This window comes from Aegilops tauschii, chromosome 3 (assembly GCF_002575655.3).
Source record: "Aegilops tauschii subsp. strangulata cultivar AL8/78 chromosome 3, Aet v6.0, whole genome shotgun sequence".
NCBI lineage: Eukaryota > Viridiplantae > Streptophyta > Magnoliopsida > Poales > Poaceae > Aegilops > Aegilops tauschii.
In genome coordinates, this window is record NC_053037.3 from 390,982,411 (window position 1) to 391,001,279 (window position 18,869).

The 18,869-nt window shown below is 49.2% G+C and overlaps 1 pseudogene; it reads left to right on the top strand.

The window, feature by feature from the left end:
• Nucleotides 1–1,248: 1,248 nt before the first annotated feature.
• Nucleotides 1,249–18,869, top strand: part of LOC109766415 (probable amino-acid acetyltransferase NAGS1, chloroplastic) — a 33,141-nt pseudogene continuing 15,520 nt past the window's right edge.

The following is an 18,869-nucleotide window of genomic DNA, read 5'->3' on the forward strand; positions in this document are numbered from 1 at the left end:
CCATCTTTTTTTTTCTTTTCTTTTTCAACTTTTTTCTTTCTTTCCTTTGGTTTTCTTCTTCTTTTTATCATTTTCTGGTTTCTTCTTCTTCTGTTATTGCTTTTTGCATTTGTTTTTTTATCATTTTATTTTTTTCTTTTGTTTATTTCATTTCTTTTTTAAGATTTCTTTGTTCTTTTGGTTATTATAATACTTTTTTTGCATATGTCAACAAAAAATTTCCAATACATGTCTAACATTTTGCCAAAACAAATTAAATATCTTCCCTATAAACATTTTTCCGTATGTCAAATTGAGGAAAAATTGGTGACATGCATTGATGCTCCTCCTATTAGTAAGCAGCCTAGTTTGATGATTCGGACATGGCGTTTTGCCATTTGGCGCGTGCGGGTTATGGAGAGTTAAAGCATTCATGCGACCAGTTTGTTTGTAGAGACACAAAATATATGGTGATATAACATGCAAACAAAGAGAATAGTTATGGTCTTGCAGTAATCCCTGACCTTGAAGAGCCTCCCGGCTGGTCGCTCTGTCCTGTGAGTTGAAGACTTTTGCATCTGGTGTCCTCCAAATTAATTTGCTACGATACATAATAGTTCAAACCATGATTTCTTGTTGTGTACTTTCACTGATCAAAGCACTAAGCCCCCGCCCAGGGATCCTCCCCTAGTCTCTCCAGATCCCTCCGCGCGCCAACGAAAACTGGACGGAACCCCGTTGAGCTCTGCATATCATTCACGATCCGGCTTTCTACTTCTGCCATGCTCACATTTCAAGGTAGCAATAAACGCTGACACTCCCCACGCCTTCGTCTGGTCACGAGCTCATGGCGGCATTCTTCGTCGGCGTGGGCTTGCCGACACCGGCGGCCGCGGTGGGATCAGTGCGGCCCCGGTCTACTAGTAGCGTGAGGATGCGCCATTGCGTTCACGTGCATCGGTGCCTAGCAGCAAGCTTGAGGTGCAGTGGCGGATCTAGGGGTGGGGTGGTGGGGGCCATGGTCCCCATATACAATTTGCAGAATATTTTTTTATGGAAAAGAGGAATACCCCCGGCCTCTGCAGAATATTTTTTACTAGTGCATTCATATGCATATTCAGTACTTTATTAACTATTTGTAATTTGTTTTGACAAAAAAATTATTACCCTTTGTAATGTTGCCTCCATGTTGTTCAAATTCTAGATCCTCCACTGTTGAGGTGTGGAGGAACGAGGTTAACAGAGGCGGAGGAAGGTGCTAGGAGGTTCATGGGGTGGTTCCGAGAGGCATGGCTCTACATTCGCGGCTAGAGAGGGAGCACGTTTATCGTCCTCATCTCTGGGCCAAACCTCGACAGCATCCTGCAGGCATATATCGCTCTAGATCAAAAGGATCCTGCTTCTCTTTGCTTAAGGTTAAGTGCACGATAGTGGTAATCCAGACGTACATTTTACACCATCTTAAAATAAGATGCATAGGTAATTTTTCTAGAACATGGATCAGGGATTTAGAAGAAGAGGTTGTTTATGAAATGCGCCCCGATTAATGTTGTAAGAACCCTACAAAAGATTTATTATTATTATGCCCGGATGACATCGAAGGGAAAGATTTGGATGAAAAATCAATAATCTTGCTAACTTCTAGAGTGAAATAAAATAAATGAATTATAATATACTAATAAAACTGTTGACAAAGTTATGTGACAGAGATACTAACTTCCTAATGTACCTTTTTTTAAAGGAGGAGGTACCCCGGCCTCTGCATCTGGGCGATGCATGCAACCATTTTATTAATTATTCACAAAGCCCTTACAAGGTAATACATCAGTAAGTCTAAAGCCGCCATCTTGGCAACACATGTCGCTACTCCTATCCCCGTGATGAAGGGGTTCCGAATGTCCGAGTCTAATACCAAACAGACATCGCACCAATACCTAACATCGAATGCCGGATGCCCCATCCAAGTCACAATACATGGACTGGGTTACACACCGGTCCGACGCACTTTCAGCGGGCACCACATGCGCACGCTACAAACGCCATCATCTCCTTCGTCCATCGATCCATCCTTAGATCAGGTACTGACGCATCGACCTTGCCAGGCCTCTCTGCCATCAACACCACCACAACGCCAGACATCGCCGTCTGTCGTGGTTCTAAGTCTGACAGTAGAATGGGGGTAGGTATGTAGAGGCAAGATCCTAGCTATGGAGAAGTTGTACGCATGAGTTTTACGAGTTCAGGCCCTTCTCAGAGGAAGTAACATCCCTACGTCACGGTGCCCGGAGGCGGTCGACTGGATTATATGCGTGTGTGTTACAGGGGGTGCGAACCCTTGTGCATGTGGAGGGGGGTGGCTTATATAGAGTGCGCCAGGACCCCAGCCAGCCCACGTTACAAGGGATTTAAGGTACATCAAGAGGGGGGCATTACTGGTAACGCTAGTAATAAGGAGACATAATGACCATTAAAGCTACGACGTAATGATCGACCATTGCAGTACAGAGTGGCTTTAGATCTTCTGCCGGTCGAGTGATAGTCTCCATGGTCGAGTGACTTCAAGTCTTCCGAGTGGAACGCTTCATGGTCGAGTGGATGATGATTCTTCTTCGAATGCTTCTGGTTTTAGGGTGATGTCTTTGGGGAGGGTATCTTGGACAGTCCTATGACCCTACCCTAGGTACATAGCTTCATCATTAGCACCCGAATGGATCAGGGTTTGAGTGAGGAAAGAGTTGAAAACATTGCCGACCCACTTTTCGCGCTTCAGGTGCGTTTTGTACTGACTGACGAATCAATCGTGGTGGCGCCAACTTCTTTTTCAGTCGCCTTGGTCCATTCTTGGTTTTCGTCGAGTGAACTTTCAGCTAAAAGAACTTCGAGTGCCGATACAGAGAAGATCTTCCGTCTGACAAGTTGTTCTGCTGTCCACGGATCTCGCGGGGTTCGAATTTTGGGAAGCGCGCGGGGCAGAGGAGGCCGTAGTAATCGGGCTGGATAAGGCAGGGACGCCTCGATTTCTGCGCCACCTTTTTCGCCACGTATCGCAGGCGCGACTGTTGCGGGATTTGATAAGACTGCCCGGGCCTACAGGTCAGTCACTCAGAAGCGACTCCATATAAGGCGCTGGGTCAGGGTTTTTTGAACAGTGCGTCTTCATTCTTCTCTTTTCCTCTCAGTTTTCTCCGCTGCATCCGCTCCTGCGCCAGCGCCGCCGCCTCCCCTTTCGAGCTCTGCTCGCCGCGATGGGGAAGGAGAAGACGGTGGCACTGGAGCGTGCGAAGAAGGCGACGACGAAGGCGAAGGGGAAGAAGTCCAGCTGGGGCGCATCTTCCTCGAGGTCCGGCCTGCCGCCGGGATGGATCCAGGGCGACTGGATTCGCTCGGCGATCCGTCAGGATGACATCGACGACTTGGTCAAGGGGGGACTGATCCCTCACGAATCGGCACGACTTCCGGGGAACGAGACCGAGCCGTAGCCGCAGGAGGGTGAGTGCGTTCTCCTGGCTACTCACATCGACCACGGGTTCTCCTTGCCTCCCCACCCTTTCTTTCGAGGTTTCTTGAACTTCTTTGGGGCGCAACTCCACCACTTTACTCCAAACACCATCGTATATCTTGGTGCTTTCGTGTCTCTGTGCGAAAATTTCTTGGGTTGCCGACCCCACTGAGGCCTCTTCAAGCACATTTTCACATGTCGCTCCCAGTCGGTCAAAAAGGCCAATCCGAGTGACGAGAAGACAAAAGTGATCCAGATGTGTGGGGGTCTCGGGATTCAGATGAGGGGTAAAAGTTCCTTCCCAGCCATGATCCTTCCGGAGTCGGTCCGAGGGTGGCAGTCGACCTGGTTCTACTGCAAAGATCAGCCAACTCCAGGTCAGTCGACTGGACTTCCCCCTTTTTCCATGGCCCGAGTGGGGAAGCCTTCCACCTTGAAGGTGATCCCGGAGGAGAAGGGACGAGTGAAGGTGCTGGTCGATCGAGTAGTTCAACTTGTCCGTGATGGGGTAACCGGTATGGATTTGCTGGAGGTCTTCCTCAGGCGACGCATTCAACCGCTTCAAGCTCGTGACCATCCGATGTGGATGTATTCGGGCACTGCTGAAACCACTCGGATCCATCCAGAAGAAGTCGACGAAGCTACGTTGGAGGGGTGGCTGAGGAGTATCACTGGCAACAAAGATAACCCCAGGGGAGCCAGGAAAATTCCTCCACTCGACCAATCTTACGAAGCAGACAAGGTCCAACTCTGAATTGCCGAGTGCTATCTTGATTTATCATGCAACCGCTTATAGTCAACCGACTGACTTTGTCTTGCTTGTTGTCTTCTAGGCCCTGACTGAGATGTACTCGATGCCCAATGGGGAGCAGGAGCAGGACCCAGAGGGAGAGGCGAGCGGAGGTGAAAACGGCGAGTGGCATTCTGACGGTGAAGGGGACGAGGAGAGCGACGATCCGAGTGATGAGGAGGAGGTCGACTCACCTCCCCGCAGGGAAAGGCGATCCAAGCTTACTCACGATCCCGCAAGCGCCCGTGACAAGGTAACCGTTCCGACTGGGCAGTCGTCAAACCGTCCTCGGACATCTTCTCCAGCGCCGATTGAAAAGGCTCTGAAACAATCCAAGGTCGTACCGCAGAAGACTCGAAAGGCGCTGCCCAGAATCAAAATCGACATCCCTGTCGCCTCTGCGTAAGTGACTTGTCTTCAGTTTTGCCCGAAATTCTGTGTTGTTTGTTTTTCCTTGGTTTGACCAATCGAATCTTGAAACTAGCAGTGCCGCTACCTCTGGGACCTCTGCTTACAAAAATGACGATGAGAACATGGAAGATGCGGTCACCTCCCGGCCAGGTATAATCTCTGTGATCTTGTCTTTGCTTTGTCGTTTGAACTGCGATATAACCAATCAAAGATGATCTTTTGGCGACTGATCTTTTACGGCTCCTCTCAACGTCATTGACCTCCCCGACGATGACGAGGACGAGCCACAGAGGCCCTTGGTGAGGAGAAACAGGAAAACGTCCGCTGGCAAGATGCCTCAGTCGACACCGGTGGTGGAACCGGTAATTCAGGACGCCGGCGATGCCAATCGGACTTCTGTCTCCTTCGCCATAGTGTCGTCGAGTGCTCAGCCTTCAGCATCAGCCGCACAGACTCCCATCGACCCACCATCCATTTTTGCTGCGCATCACGTCCCAGAGGACCAGGTGGGTGCTGCAAAAGAGGCTATACGACAGGCGGGCATTATGATGGAGAAGATGAAGATGGTGTGGGAAGTCAGCCAAGCTGCTTATGATGCCAGCTCCGCTCTCCAGAGCAACATCCAGGTTAGCAGATCGTTGACTGACTCTTCTGGCTTGTTCTGTTAGGATATGGTACCTGAAAACTTTCAAAGAATCTTTGCATCTGTCTGCGCCTTGCATCTGTACACCCACTGGGTGTTGTGATTTGTCACTGAACAGACTCGCACTTTGAGCTGATAATGTTGTTGTCGATTGAATCTTTTGACCAATGGGGGCACGCTGAGTGCACCCACTGGGTGTAGTCCCCGAGACCATAATTGACTGCGGGCAGTCGACTGTGGTCTGAGCATCGAAATTTCTTCACTCGGCCTGGACGGACCATGACGAGTGGAACCTGAACCAGTGGGGGCACGCCGAGTGCACCCACTGGGTGTAGTCCCCGAGACCGTGGTCGACTGCGGGCAGTCGACTATGGTGTGAGAGCAACCTTCTTTTTTTTACACTCAACTTGGACAGACCGTGTCGAGTGAAAATTGGACCAGTGGGGGCACGCCAAGTGCACCCACTGGGTGTAGTCCCCGAGACTACTGTTGGATGTTTGATTCGGCAGTAGTCTTAGAATTTATTGAGTTTAACCTTTCACCTGCTGACTGACTGTCCTTTGATTGCAGAAATCTTGTGACCTTGGAGCTCGTTTCGCTGACCTAGAGCAGAAGCAGATTCAGCTGAATCTCGATCTAGAGCTGGCCAAGAAGGACTTGCAGAAGGCCTAGGATGAAGCTGCTGGTAAAAGGAATTCGTTCGACTGTTTTGTTTCTGATCCAAGTGGCTTTCGTTTCTTTTCTCTGAGCTTATCGTCGTTTCTTTCAGAAAAAATGAACCAAGCTCTGGCAAAGAAGGATATGGACCTTGCAGCTGCGCAGAAAACAGCTGACGAGAAAACTGCACTCGCCGACCAAAAGCTGGCTTCAGTCGGCAAACTGGAGGAAGAGAATAGCAAGCTGAAGACTGCTTTGAATGAAGCCAACAGGGAGGTGACTCGTCTGAAGAAGGACAAGGTATCCTTGAATGACAAGTTTGAAGAAACCGCCCGCAAGAGTAACGACTTGGAAAATTATCTGGGAGATCTTGCCAAGAAGCTGTTCGTCATGCTTGAAGGTATTTTCTTTCTTCCGACTGACTTGTTGCTGTCGACTCGATGTACAATCATTGACTTGTCTTTGAATTGTGCATGCAAAATTTTGTCAGAACTTTGAAGAAGAGACTGGGCGTGTTGAGACAAGCTTGGACCCCATCAACTCTCCGGTGAAGGATGAAGCTGCCATGAACGTGCTCCGACTGGAATCCCGCGTCGCTGGTGTCATGGACTATCTTGCTCGCTTGAACGTTGTGGTGTCAAGGATCGACACAACACTCTGGCCAAGGGCGACTCTTCCGAATGACCTTGAGTCTTTGATGACTCGACTTAACGAGATCCCCAGCCGTGTGCAAGATTGGAAGAAGTCTTCTGCGCGGTGCGGCGCTGACGTGGCTCTGTCCCTGGTACGCGTCCACTACAAGGAGGCGCGAGAAGACAAGCTAGCAGCAATCAAGGTTGCCAACACCAAAAGGCACGACTTCCAATCCTTCATGGAGACCTTCATCGCTGCTGCCACTCGGATTGCTGACGGAATTGACCTGGACGAGTTCGTTGATCCTGCTAGCCCACCTCCTGCGGAATGAACAAACTTTATGCCTCACTTTAAATTTGCCTAGGAATGCCGAGTGATTTTGTAATCGATAAACTCCTTCAGGTTTGAAGCCCGAGTACTTCGATCCGTGGTTCGGAACTTTAGGATTTATCCGAACTTGTTTTATCTCTGAATATGCTCGTGTTTGCCGTCGAGTGAATCTTGTTCTTCATTTGGAATAATCTTTATGCTTGAAATGCAGCTTTGAGGAGGAGGCAGTCGACCTGCACCTCGTCGCCCTTACGGATGGGGATGGAGCGCACGTTGTACTTGTGGCGCAGCTCCGAAGGAGAAGGTTGCAGTCGACCTGCACCTCGTCGTCCTTGCGGATAGGGATGGAGCGCACGTTGTACTTGTGGTGCAGCTCCGAAGGAGAAGGTTGCAGTCGACCTGCACCTCGTCGTCCTTGCGGATAGGGATGGAGCGCACGTTGTACTTGTGGCGCAGCTCCGAAGGAGAAGGTTGCAGTTGACCTGCACCTCGTCGTCCTTGCGGATAGGGATGGAGCGCACGTTATACTTGTGGCGTAGCTCCGAAGGAGAAGGTTGCAGTCGACCTGCACCTCGTCGTCCTTGCGGATAGGGATGGAGCGCACGTTGTACTTGTGACGCGGCTCCGAAGGAGAAGGTTGCAGTCGACCTGCACCTTGTCGTCCTTGTGGATAGGGATGGAGCGCACGTTGTACTTGTGGCGCAGCTCCGAAGGAGAAGGTTGCAGTCGACCTGCACCTCGTCGTCCTTGCGGATAGGGATGGGCTTCAAACTTAGGCGAGTACTGGACTGCAGCTAAGCCTCCGAGTGGGAGGGTTGGAGGGTTGCTCACCACTCGGTAGGATTTTTCAAACTTAGGCGAGTACTGGACTGCAGCTAAGCCCCCGAGTGAGAGGCTTGCTCATCACTCGGTAGGATTTTTCAAACTTAGGCGAAACGGATTCACGGCTAAGCCCCCGAGTGAGAGGCTTGCTCATCACTCGGATAGGATTTTTCAAACTTAGGCGAAACGGATTCGTGGCTAAGCCCCCGAGTGAGAGGCTTGCTCATCACTCAGTAGGATTTTTCAAACTTAAGCGAAACGGATTCGCGGCTAAGCCCCCGAGTGAGAGGCTTGCTCATCACTCGGTAGGATTTTTCAAACTTAAGCGAAACGGATTCGCGGATAAGTCACCCACTGGGCGATTTGAGACGCAAATATAAGCAACAACAATCATTTAAGAAGACTGTAAAGCTCGTGTCTTTGATAAACAAACTACAAAGGTATTTCTTATTACATCTCATCAGAATGAGCACTTAAGTATAAAAGGGGCGGAGCAGCTCCGCATTCCAAGCCCGTGGCTCGTCTTTCTGATATTCGACATTGTAAAGATGGTATGCCCCATTGTGGAGAACTCTGGTGACGATGAAGGGACCTTCCCAAGCAGGGACGAGCTTGTGTGGTTTCTGCTGATCCACTCGAAGAACCAAGTCTCCCTCTTGAAAGGCTCGACCTCTCATGTTTCTGGCGTGGAATCGACGCAAGTCTTGTTGATAAATGGTCGACCGGATTAAGGCCATCTCTCTTTCCTATTCTAGGAGATCAACCGCATCCTCCCGGGCCTGTTCTGCTTCATCTTCAGAGAAAAGCTCGACTCGGGGGGCATTGTGAAGCAAATCACTCGGTAGAATAGCTTCAGCTCCATAGACCAAGAAGAACGGAGTCCAGCCAGTCGACCGATTGGGAGTTGTCCTCAATCCCCAAAGAACTGATGGAAGTTCATCGACCCAGGCGCCTGCTGCGTGCTTGAGATCGCGCATCAGTCGGGGTTTCAGTCCTTTGAGAATCAAGCCATTTGCTCTTTCCGCTTGTCCATTCGACTAGGGGTGGGCGACTGAAGCGTAGTCGACTCGTGTGCCTTGGGAAGCACAGAAGGCTCTGAACTCATCAGAATCGAAGTTTGACCCGTTGTCAGTGATGATGCTGTGCGGAACTCCATATCTGAATGTCAATTCTCTGATGAAGCTGGCGGCAGTACTGGCTTCAAGATTCTTGATAGGCTTGGCTTCAATCCATTTGGTAAACTTGTCGGCTGTTACAAGCACATGAGTGAAGCCGCTCCTACCAGTCCTCAGGGGTCGAACCATATCCAACCCCCAAACAGCAAAGGGCCAGACGAGTGGAATGGTCTTCAGGGCAGATGCAGGCTTGTGGGACATATTGGAGTAAAACTGGCAGCCTTCACATTTGTCGACTATATCTTTCGCCATTTCATTTGCTCGTGGCCAATAAAATCCAGCTCGGTATGCTTTGGCCACAATGGTCCGAGAGGACGCATGGTGGCCACAGGTCCCCGAGTGGATGTCGTTGAGGATCACTCGACCTTCTTCTGGTGTTATGCATTTCTGGCTGACTCCGGTTACACTTTCTCTGAACAACTGTCCTCTTATCACAGTAAAGGCTTTGGATCGATGAACGATCTGTCTAGCCTCCTCTTCATCCTCTGGGAGTTCCTTCCTAAGGATATACGCAATGTATGGCACTGTCCAGTCGGGAGTGATGACCAAAACCTCCATGATCAGGTCGACCACGGCTGGGACTTCGACTTCAGTCGGTTCTGTGGCACTCTTAGGATGCGGGGGCTCTTCAGTGAAATGATCTTCTTGAACTGAAGGTGTATGAATGTGTTCCAAAAATACATTGCTGGGAATGGCTTCCCTCTTGGAACCTATCTTTGCCAAATCATCGGCTGCTTGATTTTTCAGTCGGGGTATATGATGGAGCTCTAACCCCTCAAACTTCTTTTCCAATTTCCTCACCGCATTGCAATAACCAGTCATAGCTGGGTTTTCGACGTCCCACTCCTTCATCACTTGATTGACTACCAAATCTGAGTCGCCGTAGACCATGAGGCGATGGACGCCGAGTGAGATGGCCATACGTAACCCATATAAGAGTGCTTCATATTCTGCTTCGTTGTTGGAGGAATCAAAGTGAATCTGGAGAACATATCTGAGCTTGTCTCCTCGGGGGGACACCAGTACCACCCCAGCACCGGAACCAGTCAGCATCTTGGAGCCATCAAAGAACAAGGTCCAGTGCTCCGAGTGGACTTGAGTCGGCAGTTGCTGTTCGATCCACTCGGCGAGGAAGTCTGCTATTGCTTGGGACTTGATAGCTTTCTTTGCCTCCAACTTGATATCCAGGGGAAGGAGTTCAATCGCCCACTTTGCCACTCGACCAGTTGCATCTCTATTGTTCAGAATCTCTGATAATGGAGCATCACTGACGACTGTAATGGAGTGGTCAGAGAAGTAGTGAGCAACCTTCTTCGTGGTCATATAAATCCCATAAACAAGCTTCTGATAATGTGGATATCTTTGCTTTGATGGAGTCAGAACATCAGAAACATAATATACTGGGCGCTGAACCTTATAGGCTTTTCCTTCTTCTTCCCGCTCGACCGTAAGTACAGTACTGACAACTTGTCCAGTGGCTGCAATGTAAAGCAGTAAAGGCTCTTTGCTGATTGGGGCAGCAAGCACCGGCTGGGTGGAAAGCAGGGCTTTGAGCTCTAGAAACGCTGCATCATCTTCAGGAGTCCACTCGTACTTATCAGACTTTTTCATCAGTTGGTAAAGAGGCAATGCCTTTTCACCGAGGCGAGAAATGAATCGACTTAAGGCGGCCAAACAACCAGTAAGCTTCTGGACATCGTGCACACGCACAGGGCGTTTCATCCGGAGTATGGCACCAACTTTCTCTGGGTTAGCGTCGATCCCTCGTTCGGAAATGAGGAAACCGAGTAATTTTCCACCCGGAACTCCAAATGTGCACTTTGATGGATTAAGCTTGATATCATACCTTCTGAGGTTGGCACAAGTTTCATCAAAAGGTCAGCCAACAGGTCGGAACCTTTGCGTGACTTGACCATAGTGTCATCCATGTATGCTTCCACATTCCGATTGATTTGAGTGAGTAAACACTTCTGAATCATCCTCATGAATGTGGCTCTAGCATTCTTCAGGCCGAATGGCATGGTGACATAACAGAAGCACCCGAATGGAGTGATGAAAGCTGTTTTTATCTCATCAGGTCCATACAGTCGGATCTGATGATACCCGGAATAGGCGTCCAAAAAGGACAAGCGCTCACACCCCGCAGTCGAGTCGACTATTTGGTCGATGCGGGGGAGAGGAAAGTGATATTTCGGGCAGGCCCGATTGATATGCTTGAAGGCGATGCACATGCGAAGTGAGTCGTCCTTCTTGGGGACCATGACAACATTGGCTAGCCACTCGGAGTGGTAAATCTCTCGGATAAACTCAGCTGCTAGGAGCCGAGCCACTTCTTCACCAATTGCTTTTCTCTTCTGTACGGTGGACCGTCGAAGATGTTCTTTGACTGGTTTCACTTTTGGGTCGACTCGCAAACGGTGCTCAGCCAGCCCCCTGGGAACACCCGGCATGTCAGAAGGTTTCCATGCAAAGATGTCCCAGTTCTCACGGAGGAACTGGATGAGCGCTTCTTCCTATTTGGAGTCGAGTGTTGTCGAAATGTGAGTCGGAGCAGCATTTGGATCGATCGGGTGAATATGAATCGGCTTCGTTTCACCAGATGACTGAAATGCAGAATCTGTGGCAGGTTTCTTAGTTCGCAACAAATCACTCGGATCTGCATTTTTTTGATACTCCTGCAATTCCACTACTGCCATTTGTGCGTCGGCGATCTTTGAGCCCTTCTAGAAGCACTCTTCTGCCTTCTTCCGATTGCCAGTGATAGTGATCACTCCTTTGGGACCAGGCATCTTCAATTTGAGGTACACGTAACATGGTCGAGCCATAAAACATGCATAAGCCGGCCTGCCCAGAATAGCGTGATAAGCACTTTAGAATCCACGACTTCAAACGTCAACTTTTCTTTGCGGTAATTCTTGGAATCGCCAAAAACCACATCGAGGGCGATCTGTCCGAGTGACTCAGCCTTCTTGCCAGGAATAACCCCATGGAAACTCATATTGCTTTCACTGAGTCTGGACATCGGAATGCCCATTCCCTTCAAGGTCTCCGCATACAGTATATTCAAGCCACTGCCACCATCCATCAGAACCTTAGTTAACCGAGTGCCTTCGACAACTGGGTCGACCACCAACGCTTGCCTCCCAGGGGTGGCTATGTGCGTTGGGTGATCAGACTGGTCGAATGTAATGGCAGTCTGAGACCACTTCAAATAACTGGGTGTCACCGGAGCGACCATGTTCACTTCTTTGTTGATGAGTTTCAGTCGACTTTTGCTCTCAATGTCAGCAAAAATCATCAGAGTGGAATTGACGTGGGGGTATCCATCATCATCTTCCTCTTTATCCTCAACTTTGTCCGACTCTTTTTCCTTCTCTTTGGGTTGTTTCTCTCGGAACTGCTGGATTAGGAGCCGACACTGTCGAGTGGTATGTTTCGGGTATATGAGATTACCCTCTTCACCTTTTTTGGTGTGAATGTGGCATGGTAAATCCAACACATCATTTCCATCTTGATCTTTTACTTTCTTGGGGTTCCATGGCCCTTTGGGCTTCCCCTTGAACTTTCCTTGAGTCACGGCTAAGGCTTCTCCAGGATCAGCTGGCTCGGCTTTGCGCTTCTGCTTCCAACTGGAGTTCCCTCCTCCGGTTTCGTGGGCGACTGTTTTGTGCTTGCCACTCCGGAGCTGATCCTCCTCTTCACCATTAGCATACTTGGTGGCAATTTCCATCATTCGACTCAGAGACATATCTCCGGTTCGACCGAACTTCAGATTCAATTCTCGATACTTGACACCTTCCTTGAAGGCACAAACTGCTTGGTGATCTGACACATTCTCCACCGTGTGGTGCAACGTGATCCATCTCTAGATATAATCCCTCAAAGTTTCATTCGGCTTCTGCACACAAGATTGCAGCTCTGTTAGCCCTACTGACCGTTTGTACGTACCTTCAAATGTTCTAACAAACACTCGGGCAAGCTCTTCCCAACTATAAATACTGCCAGGTGCTAACTGATTCAACCACGCTCTGGCCGAGCCCTCCAACATCAGAGGAAGGTGCTTCATGGCCACTTCATCATTGCCACCACCAATCTGCACAACCACTCGGTAGTCCTCAAGCCAAGTGTCAGGCTTGGACTCACCAGTGAATTTGCTGACTCTAGTCGGCAACCTGAAGTTGGGAGGAATCACTGCTGCTCTAATGTCTCTGCTGAAACACTCGGGACCTGAAACATGCACTCTGTTTCCGGTCGGATAATCTCTATAGTGGCCATCTCTGTGTGCCCTGTTCCTGTCAACCAGACCTTGAACGAGAATAGATCTCGCGTCAAAGCCCAGCTCCCGGGGGTCGATTGGAATCCTTCGCCCACCACTATGAGGGCGTCTGTCATCATGTTGCCGAGGTGCGCATGACCCACTCCTTGGGGGAGGCATGGGCACTCGACGATGATCATCCCGGTCGAGTCGGTGATCATACTGCCCACGGTTTATGTACTGATCCTGTCGATCTCCACGTCCCTCACGCCTTGGAGGCGATCTTGGGCTATGAGCCGACTGAACTGTGTCTGCCCTTACAGATCTACTATGAATCCTATTCCGAGACTGTGACACTGCTGTGTTCTGCTCCCCCGCCACCCGAAGCAAAGCCCGGATCTGCATCAAACCTCTACCAGCTTCCGACTAGGAAGGCTGGATCGACTCTGCTATTCGGGCTGCAGCTGTGAGATTCTGGATCAGAGTTCGATATACCTGGGTTGGAGGCAGAAAAAGTTGTCGTCGACTGGACTCTGGAACCCGCTGCCGAGCACGCTCGTCGAGTGCGTGCTGGAGGTTCTCCAGTCGAGTGCGCTCGGCCAAGTTGTCCAGGCGCACCTCCTCGAAGGCCCGGGCCTTGGGGGTTTCTCCAACGATAGGAGTGTGAAGTGCATCCATGTTACGGCGGCGAAGCTCTTCCCTCTGCTGTGAAGAGAGGGGCTCGGGGCGGTACTCCTCGTGGACACGCGACGGGTCGCCTTCGCCATCACCACTGTCGTCGCGGGGGAAGCCAGGTGGACTGCATGGTCCGTTGACCATCAAGACTTCTGCCGCAGGGTCACTGCTGTCGCACTCGGATGCAGGCTCGACGGAGCCAGTCGAATAGGCCATAGAGAGTTTCGTCGGGCTCGATTGCCGCGACTTGTGGTGTGCCGACTGGCGAGCCACTGCGTGCCTCACCCACCGCTGGAGCCGCGACCGACCAGAACACTTACGCCGGCGAGCAGCAGGGGATGAAGATGCCACGGAAGCCGACCGATACTGGGTCGACGGCTGCAGCAGAAGGACGCCGCGGACGCACGCGCGAAAGTGCGTTGCCCCACGGACGGGGAGCGCCTCGACGTCGAGTGGAGCCTCCTGAAGCCAAGCGGAGTCGTCGGCGACGAACACGAGCGCGCTGAGACGGATCTCGCGGCCTTCGGCCAGTCCTTCGCCTGAAACCATGCTGATGGGAATCGGAAAAATTGCAACTTCTCCAACAAGTCGCTAAGACACCTGCCCCACGGTGGGCGCCAACTGTCGTGGTTCTAAGTCTGACAGTAGAATGGGGGGTAGGTATGTAGAGGCAAGATCCTAGCTATGGAGAAGTTGTACGCATGAGTTTTACGAGTTCAGGCCCTTCTCGGAGGAAGTAACAGCCCTACGTCTCGGTGCCCGGAGGCGGTCGACTGGATTATATGCGTGTGTGTTACAGGGGGTGCGAACCCTTTTGCATGTGGAGGGGGTGGCTTATATAGAGTGCGCCAGGACCCCAGCCAGCCCACGTTACAAGGGATTTAAGGTACATCAAGAGGGGGGCGTTACTGGTAACGCTAGTAATAAAGAGACATAATGACCATTAAAGCTACGATGTAATGACCGACCGTTGCAGTACGGAGTGGCTTTAGATCTTCTGCCGGTCGAGTGATAGTCTCCATGGTCGAGTGACTTCAAGTCTTCCGAGTGGAACGCTTCATGGTCGAGTGGATGATGATTCTTCTTCGAATGCTTCTGGTTTTAGGGTGATGTCTTTGGGGAGGGTATCTTGGACAGGCCTATGACCCTACCCTAGGTACATAGCTTCATCACCGTCCTCCTGCATGAGTCCATATCCACCCATCGGACGCCGAGTCTCCACTGCGCCATGCCGCCGAGATCAGCCGCCGTCAATGTGTAGGATGAAGCATCGCTCCACCACCTACCGACGCTCAACCACCAAGGCGTCCACATCTCCGTCCAGCCGATGAATGTCTCCAAAGATGATGCCCCCATGGGGGTGACGACGAAGACGTCATCATCATCCAATCCAGGAGGCCCCTCAACACCTCCAACAAGGGCTACGACGCCCATGGGCGCCACCATCAATGGTAGCCTCCTCCAGATCTGTGGTTTCCCCCAAAAAGAATGGAGCGAGGGACGCCCCCACCATCGCCTCCAACGAGGAAAACGACACCAACGGGCGCCGCCGACGATGGTGGCATCCTCACCCACTTCAACAGCCAGGCCACCACTCCACCTCCACTTGACCCACCGCCGGGAAGCCACCGCGAGGCAACACCCACCGACCAGATCCCTTTGGATTGACGATGAAGATAACCAAAGGTAGAGGAGGTCACATCGTTGCGTGACCGGCGCCATGGCCACATACACGTCGTCTCGAGGCGGCCTCTCCAGATCCACCGTCACAACCACGCCTCCAAGCCGCGTCGAATGGACGCCCCGCCGCCGCCATCATCCCCCCGCACGGGCTTTGCGCAGCCGGGATCCGGCGGCAGTGGGAGCGGAGGCAGAGGGAGGGGAGGCGGAGGGGATCGGGAGGCATCAACCTTCCTAATGTACTTAAAAATAGTTTATGAAATGAAGAGATTTACATTTGTATCTTGTCTCTATTGTATTTTTTGACATACAGGATATATTACTTCTTCATAGCTTTGGGATCAAATTTGTTCTTATTCCTGGAATCCATGTCGAGATAGATAAGCTCTTGGCGGAGAGAGGTTAGCTGTGTTCTAGCCCCGTAACTTCTGGAGTGTTAATTACCATATCCTTGCTTTATTTCTTGCTATATGCATGATTTGGTATGATAGCAAGTAATAAAAGTATCGTGGTATTGCAGAGGAGGAATTCTACTCATTGATAAACTACACAAAGTTATACCAAATAACGTACAATGTCATCGATGACGAATATCTGACCACTGAATTTGTAGACCTCATATCTTGTTAAGGTTTTGGAACTGAAAAGAGGTCTACAAATTCTTAATGTTTGTGGTGTTGCAAAAAAAACTAGATGCTATGATCTCATAGTTATGCAAATTTTACCTGTGTAGCAGTTCATGCCTTTATGATTTTTTCCAGGAAAGAAGGCTAAGTATGTTGGTCACTACTGTATCACCGATTCATATGCATTAGAGGCTGCAATGGAGGCAGTGGGCAGAATACGACTAAGTATGGAAGCAAAGCTATCTTCTGGACCCCCAATGTTAAATCTTCAACGACATGGTGTTAATTGCAGTTGGCATGAAAAGACTAATAATGTTGCAAGTGGAAATTTTCTTGGTGCTAAGGTTAGTTTACCTGTGTTGCTTCCTTACATCATATCATCATGGTGCATTTGTATTATGGATCACATAAAAGGATTCTATGGAGTTAAGATTTGGGAAATAATTTGTTGGGGGGACTACTGGACCAAATATATCATTTTTCAACCAGATCATGTGCAATAGAATTGGTGAGACATTGTGCTATGGGGCAGAGGAGGATACTGATGTCTACTACACAACCTTCTTCTTGTAGACGTTGTTGGGCCTCCAAGTGCAGAGGTTTGTAGGACAGTAGCAAATTTCCCTCAAGTGGATGGCCTAAGGTTTATCAATCTGTGGGAGGCGTAGGATGAAGATGGTCTCTCTCAAACAACCCTGCAACCAAATAACAAAGAGTCTATTGTGTCCCCAACACACCCAATACAATGGTAAATTGTATAGGTGCACTAGTTCGGCGAAGAGATGGTGATACAAGTGCAATATGGATGGTAGATATGGGTATTTGTAATCTGAAAATATAAAAATAGCAAGGTAACTAATGATAAAAGTGAGCACAAACGGTATTGCAATGCATTCAAACAAGGCCTAGGGTTCATACTTTCACTAGTGCAAGTTCTCTCAACAATAATAACATAATTGGATCATATAACTATCCCTCAACATGCAACAAAGAGTCACTCCAAAGTCACTAATAGCAGAGAACAAACGAAGAGATTATTGTAGGGTACGAAACCACCTCAAAGTTATCCTTTCTGATCGATCTATTCAAGAGTCCGTAGTAAAATAACACGAAGCTATTCTTTCCGTTCGATCTATCATAGCGCTCGTACTAGAATAACACCTTAAGACACAAATCAACCAAAACCCTAATGTCACCTAGATACTCCAATGTCACCTCAAATATCCGTGGGTATGATTATACGATATGCATCACACAATCTCAGATTCATCTATTCAATCAACACAAAGAACTTCAAAGAGTGCCCCAGAGTTTCTACCAGAGAGTCAAGACGAAAACGTGTGCCAACCCCTATGCATAAGTTCACAAGGTCACTGACCCCGCAAGTTGATCACCAAAACATACATCAAGTAGATCACGTGAATATCCCATTGTCACCACAGATAAGCACATGCAAGACATACATCAAGTGTTCTCAAATCCTTAAAGACTCAATCCGATAAGATAACTTCAAAGGGAAAACTCAATCAATTACAAGAGAGTAAGGGGGAGAAACATCATGAGATCCAACTATAATAGCAAAGCTCGCGATACATCAAGATTGTGCTGAATCAAGAACACGAGAGAGAGAGAGAGAGAGAGAGAGAGATCAAACACATAGCTACTGGTACATACCCTCAGCCCCGAGGGTGAACTACTCCCTCCTCGTCATGGAGAGCGCCGGGATGATGAAGATGGCCACCGGTGAGGGATCCCCCCTCCGGCAGGGTGCCGGAACAGGGTCCCGATTGGTATTTGGTGGCTATAGAGGCTTGCGGTGGCGGAACTCCCGATCTAGGTTATGTTCTGGGGGTTTCTGTATATATAAGAGGTTTTGGCGTCGGGAACAAGTCAGGGGGGTCTCCGAGGCGGCCACAAGGTAGGGGGCGCGCCCAAGGGGGTAGGGCGTGCCCCCACCCTCGTGGGTGCCTCGGGACTCTTCTGGTCCATCTCCGATGCTCCGTGGGCTTCTTCTGGTCCAAAAATAATCTCTGTCAAATTTCAGGTCAATTGGACTCCGTTTGGTTTTCCTTTTCTGCAATACTCAAAAACAAGGAAAAAACAGAAACTGGCACTGGGCTATAGGTTAATAGGTTAGTCCCAAAAATCATATAAAATAGCATATAAATGCATATAAAACATCCTAGATGGATAATATAAGAGCATGGAACAATCAAAAAATATAGATACGTTGGAGACGTATCAGCATCCCCAAGCTTAATTCCTGGTCGTCCTCGAAGAGGTAAATGATAAGAACAAATTTTTTGATGTGGAGTACTACCTAACATAATTTTCAATGTAATTCTCTTTATTGTGGCATGAATGTTCAAATCCATAAGATTCAAGACAAAAGTTTAATATTGACATAAAAATAATGATCTTTCAAGCATACTAATAAAGCAATCATGTCTTCTCAAAATAACATGGCCAAAGAAAGTTATCCCTACAAAATCATATAGTCTGGCTATGCTCTATCTTCATCACACAAAATATTTAAATCATGCACAACCCCGATGACAAGCCAAGCAATTGTTTCATACTTTTAATGTTCTCAAACTTTTTCAATCTTCACGCAATACATGAGCGTGAGCCATGAACATAGCACTATAGGTGGAATAGAATGGTGGTTGTGGAGAAGACAAAAAGGAGAAGATA